Here is a 22,962-nt window from a genome sequence, read left to right as displayed (position 1 = left end):
GATAGATACCACTGTATCAGACTGGTGAGGACTTTTCATTACCACACTAGATTATTATATATCAAATATCCTTTTAAATATATTATCACCTTTCTAGAAAGGGTCTTTAACCAAGATTTTTAGTTTACATGACAACTAAATTCAGTGTGATCCTTGATTAGATCCTGAATTGGGGCCGGGGGCAGCTTGAAGGACATTATTGGAAGAAACAAGAAATTTGAATATAGACTATATCCTAGATAACGGGATTTGTATCAATATTAGATTTAGGAGTGTGATAATGGTATTGCATTTTTTGGAGGAGAACGCCCTTGTTCTTAGGAGATTAATGCCAAAGAATTTAAGGATGAAGTATTGTGATGTCTGTCACTTAATTCCAAAGAGTTCAGTTTAAAAAAGTATGTAAGAAATAAAGGAAATGTGGTTAACGATCAGTGAATCTAGGTAAAGGGTACATGGATATACATTGTAATATTATTTCAGCTTTTCCTGTAGGTTTGAAATTTTTTTAGTTAAAAATGTGAGGAAAACTGGGACTTCCCTTGTGGCGCAGTGGTTAAGAATCCGCCTGCCAGCGCAGGGGACGCGGATTCGAGCACTGGTCCGGGATGATCCCACATGCCGTGGAGCAACTAAGCCCATGAGCCACAACTACTGAGCCCACGTGCCACAACTACCGATGCCCGTGCGCCTAAAGCCCGTGCTCCCCAACAAGAGAAGCCACCGCAATGAGAAGCCCGCGCACCGCAACGAAGAGTAGCCCCCGTTTGCTGCAACTGGAGAAAGCCCGTGCGCAGCAACAAAGACCCAATGCAGCCAAAAATAAATAAATAAATTTATTTTATAAAGAAAAAAATGTGAGGAAAACTAGTTAGAATGTTATCCATGGTAAGTAGATTTAAGTAATTGAATTTAGTAGTCAAAGAAAAGGGACAAATACAAAAGAAAATAGACTAGCACCTGGAAAAAAATAAAACCTAACAAAAGTAAAATTAAGTCAAGACTGGTTATGCTACACAAATCAGTAACAAATCACCGCCAATAGAAAAGGAGAGAAAACCTGATCCTTCTGATTAAATGAACAGTTCCTAACAAATGATTTGATAGATCTTCGATGCAAAAAGAATAGGTAAGGGGCTTCCCTGGTGGCGCAGTGGTTGCGCGTCCGCCTGCCGATGCAGGGGAGCCGGGTTCGCGGGCCCGTGAGCCGTGCCCGCTGGGCCTGCGCGTCCGGAGCCTGTGCTCCGCAACGGGAGAGGCCACAACAGAGGGAGGCCCGCATACCACAAAAAAAAAAAAAAAAAAAAAAAAAGAATAGGTAAAAGAAAAACACAGAGTATGCTGTTTTACAGATGAAAAGGCCAGTTATTTGAGACGTTAAGTGACTTGCTCAAGGCTGAAAACTGACAATCTAAAAATAAAGTCCAATGGGTTTCTATAAAACTGGTTTTATAGAAAGCGCATTCTCATCTCCAGAAATTTAAGAAATTAATTTCAACTTTTTTCAAAGCAAACTACACCTCTGTAACCAAGAGAGAGTCTTAAGTTAAAGCGTAGGTATTAACTGAAATCTAGATTTTCTAATTAATTTGGTTTGAGTCCATCTAGATGCTTGAAAGTGATAGTATGTTGAGATGTATAAAATGGACATTTATTTCATACCATTTTAAAGCTTTTCTTCCACTACAAGTACACTCATAGCACATGTAACACCCACATTGCACAAAGCAAGCTGTGATATATATGCAGATTGTAAAACAAAGAAATTATAAAAACTGGCATTAGAAAAGTCTATCAAAACCTATTAACAAAAAAACAATTTTTAATCCCCAAGCTTTAAAGACCGGAGCCAATAAGCAATAGATCATATTCTTAGAAGCACAATCTCTTGCCCCATGTGGTACAAAAAGCTTATCACTATCACTGCACCAGAACCATACAGACCCAATCACTAGAGCCAGAACTAGAAGGTCCCACCCTGAACCAACTTTAATCACCCTTTTCTAGGAAAAAATAGCTTACCAGTTAATATTCATCTGACCCAGCCATTCCTCAAGGCTTCTAGTTTTAAATTAAAGACTAAAGTGACAACATATTTAAATAAATGATCTACATAAAAGATTTAAATAAACAATGTGATCGAGTGATTGCAAGTCTGAAAAAACAGATATTAATAGCACATGCCATGATTTTGTATAATTAAAATAAAAGTATATTTTTTACTGAGAAAACAGATACACTATTTCTATTTCAATCCCCAGACACAAAATTAAGACTATAACATAAAAGAAATCAAGTCAGAGGAAAAAAAGTGTGACCTAGGTAATTTCCATTTTAACTCCATCATTTAACCCCACATTTGTGAAGAACACAATTAATTCTATGATCTCCACAAAAGTTATTCCTGAAGTTTTACATATGACAAAATTGAGTTATTCTTTCAAAATAATCTCACACATAGTAAAGCTATTTCAAAGAACCCTTAATGAATTTTCTTCTAACTGAAATAACTCTAATTTACGTGCTCTAAAAGCATGGGAGAGAAACTTTTCATACCAGTTATATACCAGTCTATAAACAAGTAGTTCTCTTACAAGACTATGTATAAAAAGTAAACAACCCTTATTTGGCTTCTTTCAAGATGTCACCACCAGTGCTAACAATCTATTACAAGAGACAAACCAAACATCACCTTGATTTTTATTCATATTAGCATCTTGTATATCTTTGGTGTTCTCAGTGATAACTAGGAAAACTATTCAGTTTCTCACAATAATGAAAATTAAGGTAAGCAAAACCAGAGCCCCACATGTTTTGAACATGAAATGGAAGGAAGATCTGAAATGTTTTTTAATTGAGCCATGGGATGGAAGACAGGAGGCAGGCAAAGGTAGTCACTAGACTACAGCCCCAAACTTCTTTCATATTCAAATCATCTTATTCCTACTTTCTTGAAATGTGGCATTAATTTCTATTTAATTTTTTTTTAATACAGTGGTCTTAAGCTACTTTGGGATGTCTTAAAACAACAGTTCTGTACAAAATATGTACAGCTAAAGGGCTGTGGGGATCAGGTACCAAAATACACTTTCACCTATATATAAAACATACCCAAAGCTGCTACTCCACTTTACCTGAAATAAAAACAAGACACTTGTTTGTTATTATTGACAAGCCCATTTCAATTTAGAAAACAAGCCACAGTTTCAATTCCTTGGAGATCACATAAAATGAAGTTCCTCTGCCTGCTTTTGAGGCTCTGTTCTAGAGACCTACACTACCTAATTACTTCGCCACCCTCTATTTTCTCCAAAATGAGACAGAATCCAGCCCCTGCCTATACCCACTAACATTCTTCCTCTGTTCTTAAAGTCCTACTCATTTCTTCCAGGATCTGCTCAAGGGCCATCTCTATGAAGCCTTCTCTGACTGATATCCCTATCCTATGATACTTGATATGCAATTATATCATAATCAACAAAGACTAAAGATATTTTATTTGTTAACAGTACTGGGGCATGCTTAATGTATATGAGGTTCACTTTTCATATCATTTGGAAATTATATGAAAGAGAATATGATGAAAACTTTGGATGTGGGATCTTCCCATCCTTGCTACTATTTTGGTTTATCCTGAAATCACTGGGTAAAGCTTGGGTAGTAGGGAAACTAAAAAGTAGAAAAACTGTAGAGACGGTTGGTCAAGGTCTTTACTAGCTTCAAGAGTTAACTTTACAGGCCTAAAATGAAAAGGCAGTGGAGGAAATCAAAGAAAACAAGCAAAATCTTCATTCCTATTTAGCTTTCTGAAAAAAAAAGATTGCTCAACTTGAAGGTCAGGACCACCTGAAGTCCCTGCGGTCTATTTGTGTAGTGCTTATCTGCGAGAGCAGACAGAAGGCACACACACAGAAGAGTTCCAAAAGGCCTCAGAGGATCATTTTTAGGAGCTTTCAGTTGTTGTCTGATTCACGTTTAGCTGGGAGCCTTCTCCATTACAGATAACTACATTATCAGAGGCAAATAAATGCCACCTCTTAGGGCAGAGTTAGCTGAGTTGTTTGCTATCCAACAATCTTCAGCACAGGCTAGGTTCACAGCCACCACTACAATGTTCTTGTCAGAACATTCCATCAAAGAAAAGTTAAAGGATGCTATGCTATATATAGACTTTTGGAAAATATTTCATGTCAATGACAAAATTTTTTTAATTCTGGATTTTCTTGTGAAGCATATTGAGTTTATTATAATCCAAAATTGAGGGCGGGGGCGGGGGAGAACAGCAGGGCAAACAAGTATGCTTTAGATAGCCTAACCTTAATTTTCAAAGCAGAAAATCAGGGACCTCCCTGGCAGTCCAGTGGTAAAGACTCTGAGCTTCCACTGTAGGGGAAGTGGGTTCGATCACTGGTCAGGGAAATAAGATACCACCAAAAAAAAAAAAAAAAAAAAAAAAAAGGTAGAAAACCACTTCTGGAAATCACCTTAAATGTCTTTGTCAATAAGGTCAAACTCCCTAGCTCAGAGACCACAGAATCAGCATCTAGTATTCCAAAGTCCTATCGAAGCCTAGAATAAAGGTGTCCAAATACTTTTTTAACAGGGCAACTATTTCCTACTTCAGTCTGCTCCGAAAAAAGCAGCAGCAGTCAGTTTCCTTGGTATACCCAAAGTCGCCACAAGCAGTAGGCAGAGGGAAGACGTTAACCCGAGTCAAGTCACAACTTACCCACCCTCCCCACTACGAGCTTAGAAAGCTGCTCACCCGAAAAACAGTGACACAATGGGCCTCTAAGCCCATTTATACCATACGGCACAGCCTTTTTGTACCATATCCCTAATTTCCTGAAGGCAAAAGCCGATTCCAATCCAAATAGCTTTTATTTAGCCTCTAGACCATAGCTTTCACAAAGTGTAAGTCTTATTCCTACGGTCTCCCATCTGTTAGTGAGGAGGGCCTAGCAATCCGAATATTCTTAATATGAACACCTGCGGCTTTCAGTCGGCTTCTGCCTTGGGAAAACTGAGAACCCACACACAAGGCCAACGGGCAGCGCTGAAATATCAGGTTGTACTAGAGTTCAAATATACACCTTATAGAAACCCCCGCCTAAATGCCCAGGACACAGTCGTAATGCAGTCGAGGACAGCAATGAGACCAGGGCCCGGGCGGGCCCCGAGGAATCCAAGGGCTACGAGCTCAAGGTCACCGACGCACCGCGACAGCCATTCCCTGGGAACTCTTCCTAGAGCGGCCACGTGCTCCCCGCAGAGCGGCTCTGCGCTGCGGCAGCGTGGCTCACCCCTCGCTCCCGAGCCCTCAGGCTAGGGCTGTCCCACGAGGGCCTGCATCTTTTAAGGGCAAGCTACTGAGGACAAGGGATCCGGGTGGCCTGAGGAGCCGGAAGAAGCATGGCGGGGCGCAGAGCGACAGTGGGGCACCCCTCATCTCGCCCTCAGGGCCCTAACAGAATCCATTCGCTGGTCTGGGGCCGAGAGGAGGAGGGCACCAAGAGGAAGAGAAAGGTAGGGTAGCCCCTCTCGGCAGCGCGGCTCCACCCTGCTTGCACTTGCAGCCTACTCCGCTCTCCGTCGCAACCCCTTCCCCGCCGCCACGCGGCGCGCATCCCCTCCCGCCCCACCCGGAGGCGCTGCAGCCTCCCCGCGCCCCCGGCGGCCCCCCGAGGCTGCTGGACAGCACGCCGGAGGGCCGCACCCGAGACTGCTCGGAGCAGCCCCGCAGGCTGAAGGGAGGGCAGGAGGGTCCGCGGGATTCTAGCAGCAGCGTGTCACTCACACAGGCGCCTCCCGGGTCCGCCGCTCCACTGCTCGTCACCGGCCGATGCTGACGCCCTCTGATGGGTTGGTTGCCTGCAGTCAGCCGTTTATAGTCTCCCGCCCTCTCCAGATCCTCGGAGACCCTTTGCGTCACTTCCTGCCTCACGTACACCTTAGGAGGCGCTCTGGAAACAGACAGCCCGGGGCTAGGGGTGGGCACGCAGCCGGATGGGGGCCCTTCGCTGGAGCGCGGGACCGGAGGAGGCGAGGTCGGAGGGAAAAGGCGCCAGACTGCAGGTGCTGGGAGGGGTCGAGGGGGTGGCACACCAGCTTCCTCCTCGCGTCCTCGGCTGGCCGGCTGGCCGGCTGGCGCGCGGGCCGCAGCCCTTCCTCCCGGAGCCCTCCGTCTAACCTTGACCGGTCTTCTGGCCCTGCAGTGCAAGGTCAAAGGGTGTTAGCGTTTACTCCTAAATGCTGGATACTTACACTGAAATAACACTTTAAAGTGTATGTCGTTGATGGAATATTAGGTAGTCACTAAAGCCATGTTGTGAATATTTTTGCAGCATCAGAAATACTTAGGATAAGTAAAAAGGAAAAAGAATTAAAAGCAAAATGCAACTGTATAACACAGGGAACTATAGTCAATATCTTGTAATAAGCTATAATGGAAAAGAGTCAAAAAAAGAATATAGATATGTACATATATGTGTATAACCAATCACTTTGCTGTGCACCTGAAACTAACACAATATTGTTAATCAACTATAATTTTTTTAAAAAAGCAAAATGCAAATTTGCATTTAGGATGTGTAAAAGCTTCCCGTGAATCCCTAAGGCTGGCACAGAGCTTTGCAGAATGTTTTAATGCATGAGGAAATGGAAGATAAAATAGAAACAAGCGATTTATTAGGGTGATAGAATTGTAGAATAACTTTAATGTACATTGTCATTGTTATTATAGGATTGTGCAATGCATAATAAATAAAATGGGATTGTTATCACTTTCTAAACTCTTACAAACATTCTCACCCTCTCCTTCCCTTTGGTCGGTAACCTACAGTCCTGTGAGCGAGATTAGACAAGTTTACAAATAGCCAGGAAGCGAGAATACGTCTGGGGCCATAAAAGGGTTACAGATAAAGCGCTTTCTAGGTCAGAGCCCAGAGGGAGGCACAATAGCCCTTTGAAATCCAAATCCGTTTCCCGGCCCCGGGCTTCTGCTCTTCTACTTACTACGCGCCGAAATGAGGAAGTACAGAGGGGTGTGCCCGCCGCCCTAAAATCTCTCCCCAGGGAGAAATATTTTAAAATCTTATAAGTAGGAATATCGCTGCACCTTAGTGGCTCTACACAGGAAAAAGTTAAAGCAGGGAATGGGATGGATTCGCTGTGATGGGGCCAACTTGAAATTCTGACAGTAGGTCCTGAGTCCCTTCTCTTTCCCAGACTGGTGGGACCTTAAAAAAAAAAGAAAAGAAAAGACTGCTAATATCTAGGTGAAAATCTTATAACCACGTGGAGAAAACAGACTTAGGAGACTGGAGGTCAGGATGGAACCTATGAAAATCCAAATTAAAAAGTTTACATTCAGTAAAATGAAACAATAAAGAAGACACTAAACGTGTCAATTGTATGTTTATTTTCATGCTTTTATTAGTAATAACGGATACTGTGCAATTACATTCCCTTCACTATCCCTTTCTCCCTGGAAGCTTTGCAGGATCTCCCTCCTCTGCAATTTCAAGTAGATGAAAATAAATTTGTCTTGCTTTGTTGTAGAATCTTTTTTTTTTTTAATTGGGGTATAGTTGTTTTATAATATTGTGTTAGTTTCTACTGTACAGTGGAGTTCCCTGTGCTATACAGCAGGTTCTCATTAGTTATCTATTTTATACATATTAGTGTATATATGTCAATCCCAATCTCCCAGTTCATCCCACCCTCTTTTCCCTCTTTGATGTCCATATGTTTGTTCTCTATGTCTATGTCTCTATTTCTGCCTTGCAAACCAGTTCATCTGTACCATTTTTCTAGATTTGGTTTTCTCTGGGTATATGCCCAGTTAGTGGGATTGCTGGATCATACGGTAATTCTATTTTTAGTTTTTTAAGGAACCTCCATACTGTTCACCATAGTGGCTGTATCAGTTTACATTCCCACCAACAGTGCAAGAGGGTTCCCTTTTCTCCACACCCTCTCCAGCATTTATTGTTTGTAGTATCTATACATACTGAGAGGCAATTTTGCTTTGTCTGGTAACCCATACATATGTTCAAAGATTTTATTTTTTAAATCTGATTTTCGTTGTTGTTGTTGCTATTATTACATAGCATTGGCTCCCACTTCTGGAGATCCAGTAACTTGGTTGCTTGCAATGAAATAAATTTTTGGTAACTTTATTTAAACTATCCAGCATAACTGAAATGGACATTATTCAATTTCCAACTTTCCACAGACTGTTACTCAAGACTTACCTTACAGTGGACCTAAAATTCTTGCGGTTATTCCAAAAGGTACACAAAAATTTTTTTAAATCACGTATGCTAGAATTTTGCATAAAGGAAACTGGAGGTTGGAGAGGAATGTACCATGTGCTTAAATAATAAACAAGCAAGTAAATAAATAAAAGCCCTGGAGATCTGGGAAAAGAGCACAAAACCTGGAGTTGAGGAGCTGGAGTTCTCAACTTTCTTGAACCTGAGTTTTATCAGCTCTTAAATGGGAATAAAAATACTTGCCTCACAGATTTTCTGTGGGTTTAAGTGAGATAAGGCAGTGCAGTTTCCTAAAACCACCCAGTAAACTGGCACAGACTCTTCGTTGAGTCAGTCTGGGTGGGATGGAGCAGGGTCTGGCAGGAAAGTAACATGGACGATGTCTTCAGGCCAGACTTGGATTGATGAGGAAGAAATAAGGTATTTAGCCAGAGGAGACCAGCTTGCCTGTGGTGTGTATTAAAAATCCTACTCGGGCTTCCCTGGTGGCGCAGCGGTTGCGCGTCCGCCTGCCGATTCAGGGGAAACGGGTTCGCGCCCCGGTCTGGGAGGATCCCACATGCCGCGGAGCGGCTGGGCCCGTGAGCCATGGCCGCTGAGCCTGCGCGTCCGGAGCCTGTCCTCCGCAACGGGAGAGGCCACAGCAGAGGGAGGCCCGCATACCACAAAAAAAAAAAAAAAAATCCTACTCTACGTAAATACCTCAGGGAAATCACTCTTGGAAAAGAGAGTTATAGAAATCATCAGCTGCACAATTCTCCCTCCCTCTCTTTCTTTTTTCTTCACCTTGAGATGAAAGCAGGAATCTTCCAATTTAGTGAGGGAGGAATAGGAGGGAAAAACAAAGCAGAGAAGCCACTGATGTAGTGAAAAGAGCCCCACCCTCGAAGTCAGCAACTAGTCCAGAGCTGTCACCAACTGTGCTGCAGAACCATGGACTTAATGGCTCTATGCCTCAGTTTCCCCATTGGTCACATGAAGATAACATCCCTTTATCTCCTTCACCAGTGAATTAAAAAGTAGGAAAGCTCCTTTAACTACACAGTTATACAAATACAAGGTACTGCTAGTTCAGAGCCCAAGCCAAGTGAGTAAATGTGGCCTGAGGGGGAAAAGCCTGGAAACTGAGAAATTCTAAGCAACTAGAAATGAGGTTATTGCTCCAGAAAAGGAAAGTTGTCTTCAATGGCATTTGACTGCCCTGATTCCAGTAAAAATGACTCAGTTATTGATAATGGCTGAGAAGAAAAAGTAATCAATTATCATTTATTGTATTTATACAATTACATTTATTGAATAGTATTGTGTGTCTGGCAAAGACACGTAAAGAGATAGGAAAGGAATCTGTACCCCTGAAAAGGCAAACAATGTAGCTGGGGAAACAATTTATACTTAAAGGACAAAAAACAAGGATGCAAATATGAAATATAAGCAAAAATAAAAGTGAGTCAGGGTCTGTGACAGACAACTGCCCAGATCTGAAAAGGAAGGTAAGACTGGTGTGCTCACCAAGGCACACTGTAGTTCTCTAAATCTTGTTCCAAATTATATGCCTATTTAGATTCTAGTTAATTACCTGCTTTTTAACAATCTATTTTGTAATGTAAAAGTACAATTGAATGTAAACACACTCTCCTCTCTAACTCAGTCACAGGTACAAGAGGGAACTTTTGCTACTTGCCCCATGAGATCAAAATCAAAACATACACCTGTTCCGGGAGATACAGACCAGGAACCTAGTCCTGGTCCTAGTCCTAGGAGGAAAAACAAGGGGGATGGGAGAAGGGGGACAGCATTGTAAACCCAAACCTCTAAGATGATACAAGTTGGGGGTGGGAGGTTTTTAGTTTTTAGACAAAGGCATTTAGTGCTTTTTCCCTTACATTTTAAAACGTTAGTCTGTTTATGTTATGTATATTTTATCACAATTTATAAAAATACATTAATCTGTCAACTCAGTAATAGAGGATCCAAAATCATTTGCTTTTTCTGGGGTCCTCTCTGTGGCCCAAATGCTAAATGGGTTCTCTTAGGTCAGCATTTGTCAAACATTTTTGACTGTGCTCCATGGTAAAATGTTCACTTTACTGCACAATCCAGTATACACGTGTGTGTATGTGCATGTGTGTGTGTGTGTGTGTGTGTGTGTGTGTATGGGTATGTGTGTGTATTCACATGAAATAAGCAAAAGTTTCATTAAATAATACCCTTGCTGTGTGCAAAGCAGTCTGGAATTTTCTATTTAATTTTTTTAAATGCTGATTTCAACTGATTAAATTGATTTCTCAGTGTGCTACGACCTGTGTTTGAAAACCTTAATCCATCTCCTTAGAGCATAAGTCTTTCTAGTGAACAGGATAAATGACTCGCTCAAAGTTAAATATCAACTTGCAAGTTTTCTCCCTGTTACTTTGCCCACTGTTTCGACTTTCTACCACCCTGCACTTGAGCAAATATTGATTGAGGTTTTATGAATTGGGAGGCAGTGTTAGAAAACAAAACATAGATAAAGCCTTTTCAAATGCTTTCAAACATGCTTTGGTCAGTCATGGCCGTACTCTGCTGGTCACATAGTAGGTCCTCCCAGCAACCACTATAGACGCCACTCCAACCTACATTCAGCTCTGACCACAGGCTCCTATTTGACAAGCTGTATCCACTTTCTTTACTTTGGAACCCTAAGCTCATGGCAATCACTTTCGGGCCAGAATCATAAAATAAAAATATGGAGCCTCTGCACACTGGAACAGGATGTGTTCCAGAGAATGAAGGTGAACTGTCAGCTCATATATTTGAGGTTGATATTTGAGGTTGGTACTATTTTCCATTTTATTTTGCATTTTTTCCCCTTTAAAATGTACTTGGAAACCTTTGGTTTCCTGTCCTCATACTGCTGACTAAATTATTCTTTGTTTCCCCTGTGCTAAAAGGAAGCTTATGTGGGAGAACATGGAACAGGAGCAATCCAGGTTAATATGGTGGAATTTGCCCCTACTTTATAGCAAGTGGCAAAAGTTACTCAGGTCAGGGAAAGCAGAATATATAATTAATTTTAAAATTAATTACAAGAATATTTATGCCAATGAGTATAGAGGTCAAAGTCAGAGTTTTGAGCAGGATGTAAGGTCCTATTTAGCCCTTCTAGTTTCATAATAGAATTTCAAGTTTGGCAGGAACTTTAACTCATGTACCATACATGGCCTGTAACAGATGTCCACTAAACATATGTTGAATTCATTTGACAAAATTCCTCTACTTTACCCCATCAAGAGGTTGTCTACCTTCTCCTCAATCTTTCCAATGAGAGCAAATTTATCACTTCCCAAACCAGAGAGCCTGGGATGGTTCAGACAATTAGAAAGTTTTCACCTAGGGAATTCCCTCGGTGGCCCAGTGGTAGGACTCTGAGCTTTCACTGCCAACGGCCCGGGTTCAATCCCTGGTCAGGGAAGACCCTGCAAGCCACACGGTGTGGGCAAAAAAGAAAGAAGTTTTCACCTATATTATACTGAATTCTCTTTGCCTCTATTTTTGATAAATTGGTTATTGTTTGAAGACTGCTCTCATGTCCACAGCTGTCTTCTCTCCTTCAGGCAAAATATCTTAATCCCTCCTAAGGGCCACCACAGGACGCAATTCCATGTCTTCCCACCCACTAGTCACTTTTGGAAGCATGGTCTGACCGATCCAGATGGTCAAACAGAGGAATGGAGCAGGGCTACCACCATTCCTCTGTTCCAGAGGCTTCTGCCTGTACACATCCCATTTGCCTACCACTACATTCACTGCATTAACAACCACTGCACATTGTCAGCTCATGCTGAGCTCTCGGCAACAGGGTTCAAAGAGAACAGATTGGCCTTTGGAGCAGAGAGACCTGGGTTCAAAATCGAGTTTTGCCATGTACTAGCTGATTGTGCTACTATTCCATATTTCTCTCTTTTCCGTGGATAATGTGATATCCACATATTGTTGCAGTCTGATATACTATGCATAGACTATCTTCCCCAGTTTATCGCCACTCTAGTTAGCGAATAATGGGGAAGAATCTAGTCTATTTGGCTGGGAACATCCTTGAATATAGAGCTGAATGACAGACAATAGCTAAGATTTACTGATCATCTACTGTGTGCTGGTAACAATTCTAATCCCTTTATAGTATTAGTTCATGTACTCCTCATAACAATCCTTAAAAATAAGAATAAATATTATCTCCATTTTCCAGGTGTGGAAACTGGCATTATACAGAGGGAACTTGCCCCGGGTCACATGGCTAATTAGTGGTGACAACGAGAATTCAAATCTAGGCAATCTAGCTTCTGAACCCAATCTAGCTTCTGGTGCCCCAAATGACACCACTGTACTGCCTCATTATAAATCTAACCATGATACAGACTGACTGCAAGGCAGAATTTTTATTAAAGAGGTTCAGGGAACATCCAAGTGGGATTTGAAAATTTTGAATATTTGGGGGGATCCATTTACTTTTCATTTCAGATTTAATTTTATTTCAAAATTTGGATTCAGATTCATGTTGAGGGGGAAATCTCAAATAATTCTAAAAATAAGACTTTGGAGAGTGACTGATGCTCCAGAAATCTACGTACAGGTTTAAGAGAATTGCAATGCGTTCATCTTATCTCTACAAGACAAGCTGATTTATTAAATTCTCAGTATGTGTACTTATCTTTGATAAGGAGAGTTATTGAATTAACGTAATTATATTTGTTTCTAAAATATCAATGAATCCGTTTCATCTTCCTCTTTTTGACATCTGTAGCTTACAACTCTTTCAATTATGTCTTAGTTTCCCTTCCTCTATGCTGTAAATCTGGCATCTTAAACAATAATACGTCCGATAAACTCTGTGCAGTATGGCCAAACTTAGTATAAGTTGAGGTCTTAAAAAAAGGGGGGGCTAAAAAAAGAGGCTTTTGAAAGAATATTGTGAAGTGCTGGCTGGCTGCTGATGTAAAAGGGGAACATGAACAAATGTGTAAAGAAAATACTTGCAAACATAATTAAATCTAAATCCTAAATCAGCAAATCCAGGGTTTGGAAAATATCATATCATCTGAAACTTTTTGGTTTCTTCAGCTTAATATGTGCAAGTAGACAAATGTTCCCTTGGTTTAGAAAATTATCCTGCCAAAAGTTTTATTTCTCATACATGGAAATGTGGTCAAAGAGGCGACTGTTTGGTGGTTACATCTGTGAGGGCTGGCCTGCCTTCCCTGCTTTATCGCACACAGTCTCCTGAATGGTAGGGAAGCCGTGTCCTACGGCTAAGATTCCCAGGTGTCAGTCTATTAATATTCACTGAGCCCCTACCCGGTTTGGGTAATGGGCTGAGTGCTTATACTGGGTCAATTTTAGCCTGCCAACAATTCTGTCAAGTAGGTACCATATCTGTTTTATAGACGAATATGTGGGAGTGAAAAGAACACAAAGTAATTGATTCCAAGTGGCACAGCTTAGCTTCAGATCTTTGAGATCTTCTATCTTAAAGCCACCTTTCACACATCTCAGGTACTGAGACATTGAAATACTATCCAGCAGGCAGATGGCTGAAGCTCTGTGCCCAGAATAGAGTGACTTACTGCCAGGCTCCAGCCTGGACCTTGTAACCATAGCCATCTTAGGAAGGTTTGAGTCCAGTTTATATTTGAATTTGATGCCACAGGCATGAAATAAAAGACCCTAAAATATAAAGACAAGGTCACTAAGTGCAGTGTGCCTGGGATAACTATCCCCCAGAATGTTTCCTAGAAATAACCTGTACTAGAGTGAGATTTGAAATTTGTTTAACTGATGACATGAAAGTCCACAGCCCCCAACCAGGTGATCAGAAAGCAGCTAACCTAAAATATAATCATTGTAAACCATCTCTAAACGTCATAAGATTACTGCTTCTGAGACTGGATTCAGACAGTGAAGCATTTGAAGAGACCCACTGACTTCCACAATAAAGTCCACGCCAGGACTCAAAAGTAGGCAATGGCTGCAGAGAGCTGCAGAGAGAAAGAGAATCCAGGAACAGGAGGCAGACCTGCTGAGCCCATTGCCCTCCCCATTGCCTGCGGGGGATCCCGGGTCCAGCCTTGAGGGACCCTGTGGACAGGAAGGGTTCCCTGCGGGTGTTGAGATTAATCAAGCTGATGTGGGTTTTGAGATCCACATGGAGCCTAGACTCTAGCCCAGGGCTTCTTTTTTTTTTTTTTTCAACATCTTTATTGGAGTATAATTGCTTTACAATGGTGTGCTAGTTTCTGCTTTACAACAAAGGGAATCTGCTATACATACACATATATCCCCATATCCCCTCCCTCTTGCGTCTCCCTCCCTCCCACCCTCCCTATCCCACCCCTCTAGGTGGTCACAAAGCACCGAGCTGATCTCCCTGTGTCTCCCTGTGCTATGCGGCTGCTTCCCACTAGCTATCTATTTTACATTTGGTAGTGTATAGATGTCAATGCTACTCTCTCACTTCGTCCCAGCTTACCCTTCGCATATGGTATTTATTTTTCTCTTTCTGACTTACTTCATTCTGTATGACAGACTCTAGGTCCATCCACCTCACTACAAATAACTCAATTTCATTTCATTTTATTAGCCCAGGGCTTCTTAAACTATAAAAAGCATGGGTGTCCTGGGAGTCTGTTAAAATGCAGATTCTGACCCCAGGTGGGGGCCTGTGACTCTGAATTTCTAACAAGATCCCTGGTGATGCCCAGGCAGCTGGTCTTCAGAGAACACTTGAGTAGGTTTTAGAGCAAGGAGAAGTTTTTACTAGCAGTTTCTCCAGTACTCCCACAGAGAGGACACACTGTGGGGCCAGCTGGCATGAAAGTGGTTTCTGCATGGCAGCTATCTTTATGTGGCTAAAGGCAATTACTGGGGCTATCACAGCTTAAGTAAACAACCCTCAAGACCATTCAGCTTCTTTGCTGGGAATCCACAGTTTCCAAACAACCCACTCATCCTGATTTGAGAGGATTTTCCCCCAGAAGCCCCTAGACCCTGATGTGAAGATTTGGCCTAGAGGACAGTTCTCTTGCTCCGTACAAGTTAATAAACAGGCCTTATGAATCAGTGTTTGTGCCCCTGAGTAGCAGATTACCAGATGACCCTGGGTGAACTGATAAAATTGAGTCTCTGAAACAGAGGAATGACCTAGAACTGTTGTGAACTTCACCAAGGACTCTGGTCTGAGAAGACCAGTCCCTGCACACTCTGCTCTGGAACCTCTCCTGAGACAGGGCCTGGGCTGGAACGAGGGTAGACATTTTCAAAAAACAAGCACCACCCCCAATTTTCCCCACCGCCCCCCACCCCAAACAAACAAACAAACCAACAAAAATTCTTACTGGAAAACTAAAGGGAAACAAATACTAAATCACACTCCTGCCTGCTTCCCCAGCCCACTCACACATTCATAGGATATGAAACAGATCACGGACTGCACATCTGGAAGCCTAGTTTTGGAGCCTAGGTAAAGGTCGGCTTGAGTAGGCACTCGCCTTGACCGTTTTCCTTTTCTTCGCCTGAGTTGGCAGAAGGAGTGGCTTCTGGGCAAAAGGACACTGATACTTGGAGCTGGGGAGGGTTGGTGCTGGCACAGTGTGGGTGGCACAGCCGGCTCTTGGCTGGGAATGCACTGTCAACGTTATCCTTTCCCTCCCCCCACCCCACCGGGATTGCCCTGACCTGAAGCATCCCTGGCCACCCAGGCCCTCCACTAGAAGCTGAGCCTCAGGTGAGCCCCTGATCCCTCCCCCAAGGACCTGCCCCTCTGCACAGTGCCCACAGACACCACTCCAGCCTGTCTGGAAAGCTCTGGGTGGTTATAGCTCCTGGAAGGCCAGCCCTTGCCTTGACTCATTTCTTTCAGTCACTAGGCTCAGTCATAAATGGCCCTAAACCAGCACCCTGCCTGAGTGGCAGGGGGCACCTACCCTGTGCTTGTCTGCGTGGCGTCAGCTCCCCTCTGTCAGAGACCCTGCACTACCTCATCCTGTTTCTAAGCCTGAGCTTTTGCTTTGGGACCATCTGTCAAGTCCCCTCTCCCTGTCTGAGGGATAACTCTGATTTTCCGCGTGTTCAGAGAATAGAGAAACTCCGTTCCCATTCTTCTCACCTTATTAACAGTGTATTGGATGAACATCTGTGGAGGATCCACTGTGTGTCAGGCACTGTGTTGAGCCCTGGTGATAAAGAGCTGCCTCAGAATGCTTCCCTTGGGTTGTCTCTGATGACTTACCCGTCTCCCAGAAGCCTACCATTCCACTTCTATAGTGTCAAAAGCCTTTGAAACATTAAGAGAAGCTTCCTTGTTTCATATTTAGATATCACTTAAAACAGACAAACGACCAGCACAGAGGGCCCATAGAAGTGCTTCACTGTCATCCACTTCCAAGAATTTTTGTAAAAACAAGCTAGGCAACAGATGTGCAAATGCCATGAGTTGTCAGAAAGAAGGTAAGTGATGAGTTGAAGGTCAGGTACCCACATGCTCCCATCTTCACCTCTACAGTGGAATTCATTCTGCTCACTATACAAACACCAATTTGTGTCCTCTCTAAGTGCCAGATCTTTATTCTCAGGTGCCTGCTGGATGCCCCCACCTGGATGACCCACTCAAGTTCAACCTGTCCCGAAGAGAACCCAACACCTTCCTCCCCAAACTTGGTGCCCCTGCCTCCTGTCTTCCCTGCTCTGTGACACTGTGCTTTACAGATTCTGGGGACAGTCCTGGGGACTCTCCCACAGTCACCTGTTGGTGCTCAAAAATGTTTATTGAATGGAGCTCCTAAAACAAACTGCATTTACAAAAGTACATCGGTGGGTACCAGAGTGCACAGAACGTAGTCGAAAGGGAGACACCCCAGACTAACAGGTAATTATAAGGGAAACTGAGTGTGGGAGATACACGGGAACTCTGTACTATCTCCACAATGTTTCTGTAAACCTAAAAGGGTTCTAAAAATTAAAGTCTATTTAAAGGGAAACAAAAAAGAGTAGGAAAAAAATGAAAAGGTAAGTTGTTAAAAGTTCAGGAATTGCAATATAAATGCAAAAGTTGAAACTCAAGGTGAGATGTGCTTGCTGAGGAATCATTAGACAAGGGTATCTGGGAGTTCAGAGGAGGGAAGACTGTGACCAGGGATCTTGGGGAGGCTCCTGGAAGAAACAGACCTGGGAGTCCTGAAGGTACCGTCTGCACAGGCTGTGAGCACTTTGATACCCCACCTTTGGAAGGTGTTCAGAGTTGCTCATGGACACAAAGAAGGCAGCTCTGAACCAAACAAGCCTAGGTGTTTGAACTCTCAACTTAAGCTCTCTGAGTATCTTAGAGATATTCATCTCTAAGTGTCTTAAACTCTCTAAATCTCCATGATCTCTAATCTGTAAAATGGGAATAATAATTCTTACCTCACAGGTTTAAGTGAGATAATGCATGTTAAGTGCTTAGTACAGTATGGGCACCTTAGAAGGACTCAAAACGTGTTAACTGTTGCTGATGCTGTGTCAAAACTTCAGGTCAATTAGTGTATGACATCACTTACATGTGGAATCTAAAAAATACAACAAACTAGTGAATATAATAATAAAAAAAAAGGAGCAGATTCACAGATATAGAGAACAAACTAGTGGTTACCAGAGGCGGGCGGGGAGGCAATATCGGGGTAGAGGAGTAAGAAGTACAAACTATTAGGTATAAATAAGCTACAAGGATATATTGTACAATACAGGGAATATAGCCAATATTTTATAATAAGTATAAATGGAATATAACCTTTAAAAATTGTGAATTACTATATTATACACATGTAACATATAATATTGTACAGCAACTATACTTCAGTTTTTTTAAAGTATATGAAAATTTGCCATTTTTGGAATCCACAATAAAAAATACTTCAGTTTTGGAAAAACAAAAAACAAACAAACAAACAAACAAAAAACTTCAGGTCAGAATGACTCCTAAACTAACTGTCCTCCCAGTTTCTTCTCCCCAAGTCTGTCACTCTCAGCTCCCATTCGGGTCAGACTGCATTTGCCCCCATATCCTGACTTTCTAGGCTGACTTATTGCATCTTTCTTTCTCTTCACCTCCTCCATTCATGCCCATGGTGTTCTCTGCCATGGACCCCTTTCCTCTTCCACATATGGGTTCTTATCCTTGTTGTCTCTCCCCATCACTGATTGTGGCTTCCTGACTCCATTTCTCCACACTTGTCCTAATACCTGTCGGTTCCTCTGGGTCTTGTTGTAGCCAGCACCCCCAGTGCCATATTTATTTGCCCCATCATAGCTATATCTTAAGATTCATCTTTAGTTGGAATTCAAAATTAATAACAAAGGGACCACCTTATCCTATAACACTTCAACCCAAATGTATACTTTTTCTACTAGAAAAGAAAGCGATAATTAAAGCATTTTCTGAGAAGTATAACATCTGTAGTACCCTATGGCATGGTACCATCTGGTTTATTGGGAAGGGGTGCAAAATAGACATGGCCTGAGGGAAATCTCAAGTGAGAGATTGAGATTATCAGTTTAGTGAGGAAAGAACCCTTTCTCTCTGTAGCAATAGCCCTTTATTATTAGCAGAATGAGATGTCCTTTGACATGTGGTGTTTATAAGGTTAGCCATTGACCAGGAGACTGATAAAATTAATCAAAGGGTCCATATCTCCCTCCTAGGCACACCCTTACTTTCCTGCAGTTTCCCACGGCCTTAGATCCATCAGAGCAGTAAAGAGTAAGATTAGCATAGGGCCATAAATTTAGATACTGGGTCATTTTAGCTGAAAAGCCCTCTATCACAGTGTATAAGAACCCTCATTCATTGATGGTAAGTATGCAAAATGGTAGAGCCACTTTGGAAGAGAGGTTGGCAGTTTCTAATAAAGTTAAACACGGTTTTACAGAACAATCCAACAATCGCACACCTAGGCATTTACTCAACTGATTTGAAAACTTTGGTGCACACAAAAATCTTCACATGAATGTTTAGAGCAGCTTATTCATAATCTCCAAAAACTGGAAGCAACCAAGATAGTTGCTTCACCAATAGATGAATGTATAAATAAATTTTGGTGTATGCATACAATGAAATACTATTCAGCAATAAAAAGGAATGAGCTATCAGTTCATGAAAGAACATGGAAAATATTGCTAAGTGAAATGCATACTGTTAAGTGAAAGTAGTCAATCTTAAAAGACTACATACTATATGCTTCCATTTATACGACATTCTGGAAAAGGCAAAATTATAGAGACTGAAAATACATCAGTGGTTGCCAGGGGTTTGGGGAGTGGGGAGGGCTTAATAAATGAACTATATTTTAGAGCAGTAAAACTATTCTTTGTGATACATGAGACTATGCATTTGTCAAAACCCATAGAACTTTATAGCACAAAGACTCAACCTTAATGTATGCAAATTTAAAAAATAAATTAGTAGGTCAGGGGAATCCCAGAGTGGAATGCAGACTGTGATAAAAGAATATTATTAAAATGTACTATATAACCTTACTGAAGAGAATGGAGGGTAAGTGCTGACATAAGTGACTTTGGAAATGAATGGAGGCTGTAAGACTAAAGGAACTGTACATAAGCACTGTACTCTAATTGATGAAGTTGTTTCCCGTGGGGGCATGGGTTAACAATTCTGAAACCACTATACATGTATACTGGGATTGAACAAATAAATAAATGAATGGCAGATAGTGGGAGGCAGATTTCTCACTCTTGGAGTGTGAAGTTACAGATAAGCAAGAGGGGAGTCTAGAATGAATCATGTGATACTAGATAGTTGCAGACATCACTATGAATCTGTGTTTAGCTTAATGTGGATACAGATAGATATAACAGTAACAATTATGGATGTGTGTATATACACAGATTAGTATATATGTATAAAAAAAGAGAGAAAGTCAACAAAACCAAAGTTGGTCCTTTGAAAAGATCAGGAAAATTGACAAACCTTTAGGTAAACTGACCAAATTTAGAAAGAGAAAAGAAATCCACTCAAAACATGAAAATCAGGAATGAAAAAGAGGACATCATTACCAAACCTACAGAAATTTTAAAAGACTATAAGGCAATACTATGAACAACTGTATGCCAACAAATTAGATAACTTAAGATGAAATTGACAAATTCCTAGAACGACACAAACTGCTAAAACTGACTCAAGAAGAAATAGAAAATCTAAATAGGCCTATAGTAAGTAAAGGGATTGGATTAGTAATTTTAAAATTTCCCACAATTTAAAGCCCAAGCTCAGATGGCTTCTCAGGTGACTTTTAACAAATGTTTAAAGAGGAATGAATAAAAATTCTTCAAAAACTCTTCCAAAAAATTTAAATGGAAGGAACACTTTCCAGCTCATCCTATGAGGTTAGTATTAACCTGATGCCAAAACCAAAGACTTTACCAGAAAAAAGAAAGAAAGAAAAGAAAAAATAGAGCAATATCTCTTATGAATATAGATTGGAAAATCCTCAACAAAATACTTGCAAACTGAAACAATAACATATAAAAAGGATTATACACAATGACCAAGCAGGATTTATCCCAGAAATGCAAGGTTGGTTTAACATCTAAATATCAATTAACATAATATACCACATCAATAGAATAAAGGACCAAAACCACATGATCATCTCAGTAGACAGCAGAAAAAGCATTTGACAAACTCCAACACCCTTTTATATAAAAACACTCAACAAATAGAAAGGAACTACCTCAACATGATAAAGAGCATTTACAAAAAACCCACAGCTAATATTATCCTTAGTAGTAAAACACCAAATGCTTTGCCCTAAAATCAGGAAAATGACAAAGATGTCTATTCTCATCACTTCTATTCAACATTGTGCTGGCGGTTCCAGCCAAAGCAATAAAGCAAGAAAAAAAAGTATCCAGATAGAAAGGAAGAAGTGAAACTATCTCTATTTTGTAGATAATATGATTTTGCCTATAGAAAATCTTAACAAATCTACTAAAAACCTATTAGTATATGCATGTAAATATATTTCCTAGCTCCGCCACAGAGAGGGCCTAGAAGCAACAACATCCAGGTACAATGAGCACATCTAGTGCCAGATCTTGGTTTTTAATACCATTCTCCAATAAAAATAAACCAGGCTCCCTGGAGAAATGGCTGGGGCAGGGAATATCCAAGATGAATCTAGAGCATCTTCTGGTGCCAAAAATAAGGAAGTGCTCAAGGGACAAAATGACGGAGATATGTCTATAGCACAGGAGCCAACTGAAGGAGCTCCCAGTGGCCAAAGCTGGAACAATTAGAGCAACAAAGTAAATAGAAAAATACTAGATTATTATCCAAAGCATAAAATAAATATTGATGAGATCCTACTAATATAAATAAATGATTGACTAAATAAATGGGAAAGATAGACAAATCTTCTGTACAGAAGAATTCCTATACAAATAATATGTGTAGATACTGTTCCATTAAAAAGGTAGAGCCTAACTCCCTACCCCTAGAGTGTGGACTGTGCATAGTGACTTCTTTCCAAAGAGTACAGTATGAAAAGGGGAGAAAAAAGAAAACTTACAAATAGTAGTACCTCAACTAGGTAATCAAAGTCAACATCAACAGAGATAAGCAATGTTGATAGGACCCTTGATATAACGTGATGAAAACGGCACTTTTCTTCTGTGGTTTTCCTCCCCCAAACCCGTAACTCCAATGTAATCAGAGGGAAATATTAGACAAACCACAATTGAAGGACATCCTACAAAATATTTGACCAGTACACCTTAAAACTGTGAAGTTCACCAAAAATAAAAAAAAAAGAAAAGCCTGAGAAACTTGTACTTTCTAGAGGAGACTAAGGAGACACAACTACATGTAGTATGGTATCCTGGATGAAATCCTAGAACAGAAATGGAACATTAGGTAAAAACAAAGAAATCCAAGTTAACTATGGACTTTAGTTAAGAATACGCATCAATTTTGGTTCATTAGTTGTGGTAAATGTCCCTCAGTAATGTAAGATAACAGTAGGAGAAAGTGGGTGTGGGGTGTATGGGAACTCTATTATCCTTGTAACTTTTCTGTAAATCAAAAATATTTTAAAGTAAAAAGTTTATTTAAAAATATATATATGGGTGAAGGAGGTCAAAAGCTACAAACTTCCACTTATAAAGTCATAAATGTCACGGGGATGTAATGTACAGCATGGTGACTATAGTTAATAATACTGTATTACATATTTGAAAGTTGCTTAAAAAATACACATTATACAACACATATACCTAGTTATAGAAAAGGAATAGAAGAAAAAATAACAAAAAGTTAATAGCAAATAATTAAAAAATTTTTCTTTTTCATTAAATGTTCCTTAAAGAATGTATATTACTTTGAACATAAAAAATTTTTTTAATAAAATAAACCACTTTGTTGGGAACTCCCTGGTGGTCCAGTGGTTAAGACTTGGTTCTTTCACTGCCCAGGGGCCGGTTCAATCCCTGGTCAGGGAACTAAGATCCCACAAGCTCTGCAAAAAACAAAACAAAACAAAACAAAAACTAAAAAAAACTTTGTTGTTGTTGTTCTTTCCAGCTTTATTGAAGTATGGTTGACAATTTAACCTTGCATATATATATATATATATATATATTTTTTTTTTTTTTTTTTTTTGGCTGC

At 40.8% G+C, this 22,962-nt stretch overlaps 1 protein-coding gene and 1 long non-coding RNA gene across 4 annotated transcripts in view; one reads left to right on the top strand and one right to left on the bottom strand.

Moving 5' to 3' along the window:
* Positions 1-5,871, bottom strand: part of TFRC (transferrin receptor) — a 24,419-nt gene extending 18,548 nt beyond the window's left edge. For both annotated transcript variants that reach the window (XM_007110481.4, XM_028492735.2), the window contains exon 1: positions 5,798-5,871. The gene's annotated coding sequence lies outside the window, so the exon portion shown is untranslated. The remainder of the gene's footprint in view (positions 1-5,797) is intronic.
* Positions 1,303-22,962, top strand: part of LOC129392123 (uncharacterized) — a 26,762-nt gene continuing 5,102 nt past the window's right edge. The window contains exons 1-2 of one of the 2 annotated variants that reach the window (XR_008617306.1): positions 1,303-5,526; positions 16,880-17,172. This is a non-coding gene — a long non-coding RNA (uncharacterized lncRNA). Of the gene's footprint in view, positions 5,527-5,992; positions 6,076-16,879; positions 17,173-22,962 lie in introns of those variants that run through there. The other variant, XR_008617307.1, reaches the window with a different exon arrangement.

This window comes from Physeter macrocephalus, chromosome 1 (genome assembly GCF_002837175.3).
Source record: "Physeter macrocephalus isolate SW-GA chromosome 1, ASM283717v5, whole genome shotgun sequence".
NCBI classification, from domain to species: Eukaryota; Metazoa; Chordata; class Mammalia; order Artiodactyla; family Physeteridae; genus Physeter; species Physeter macrocephalus.
This window is presented reverse-complemented; position numbering and strand designations above follow the sequence as displayed.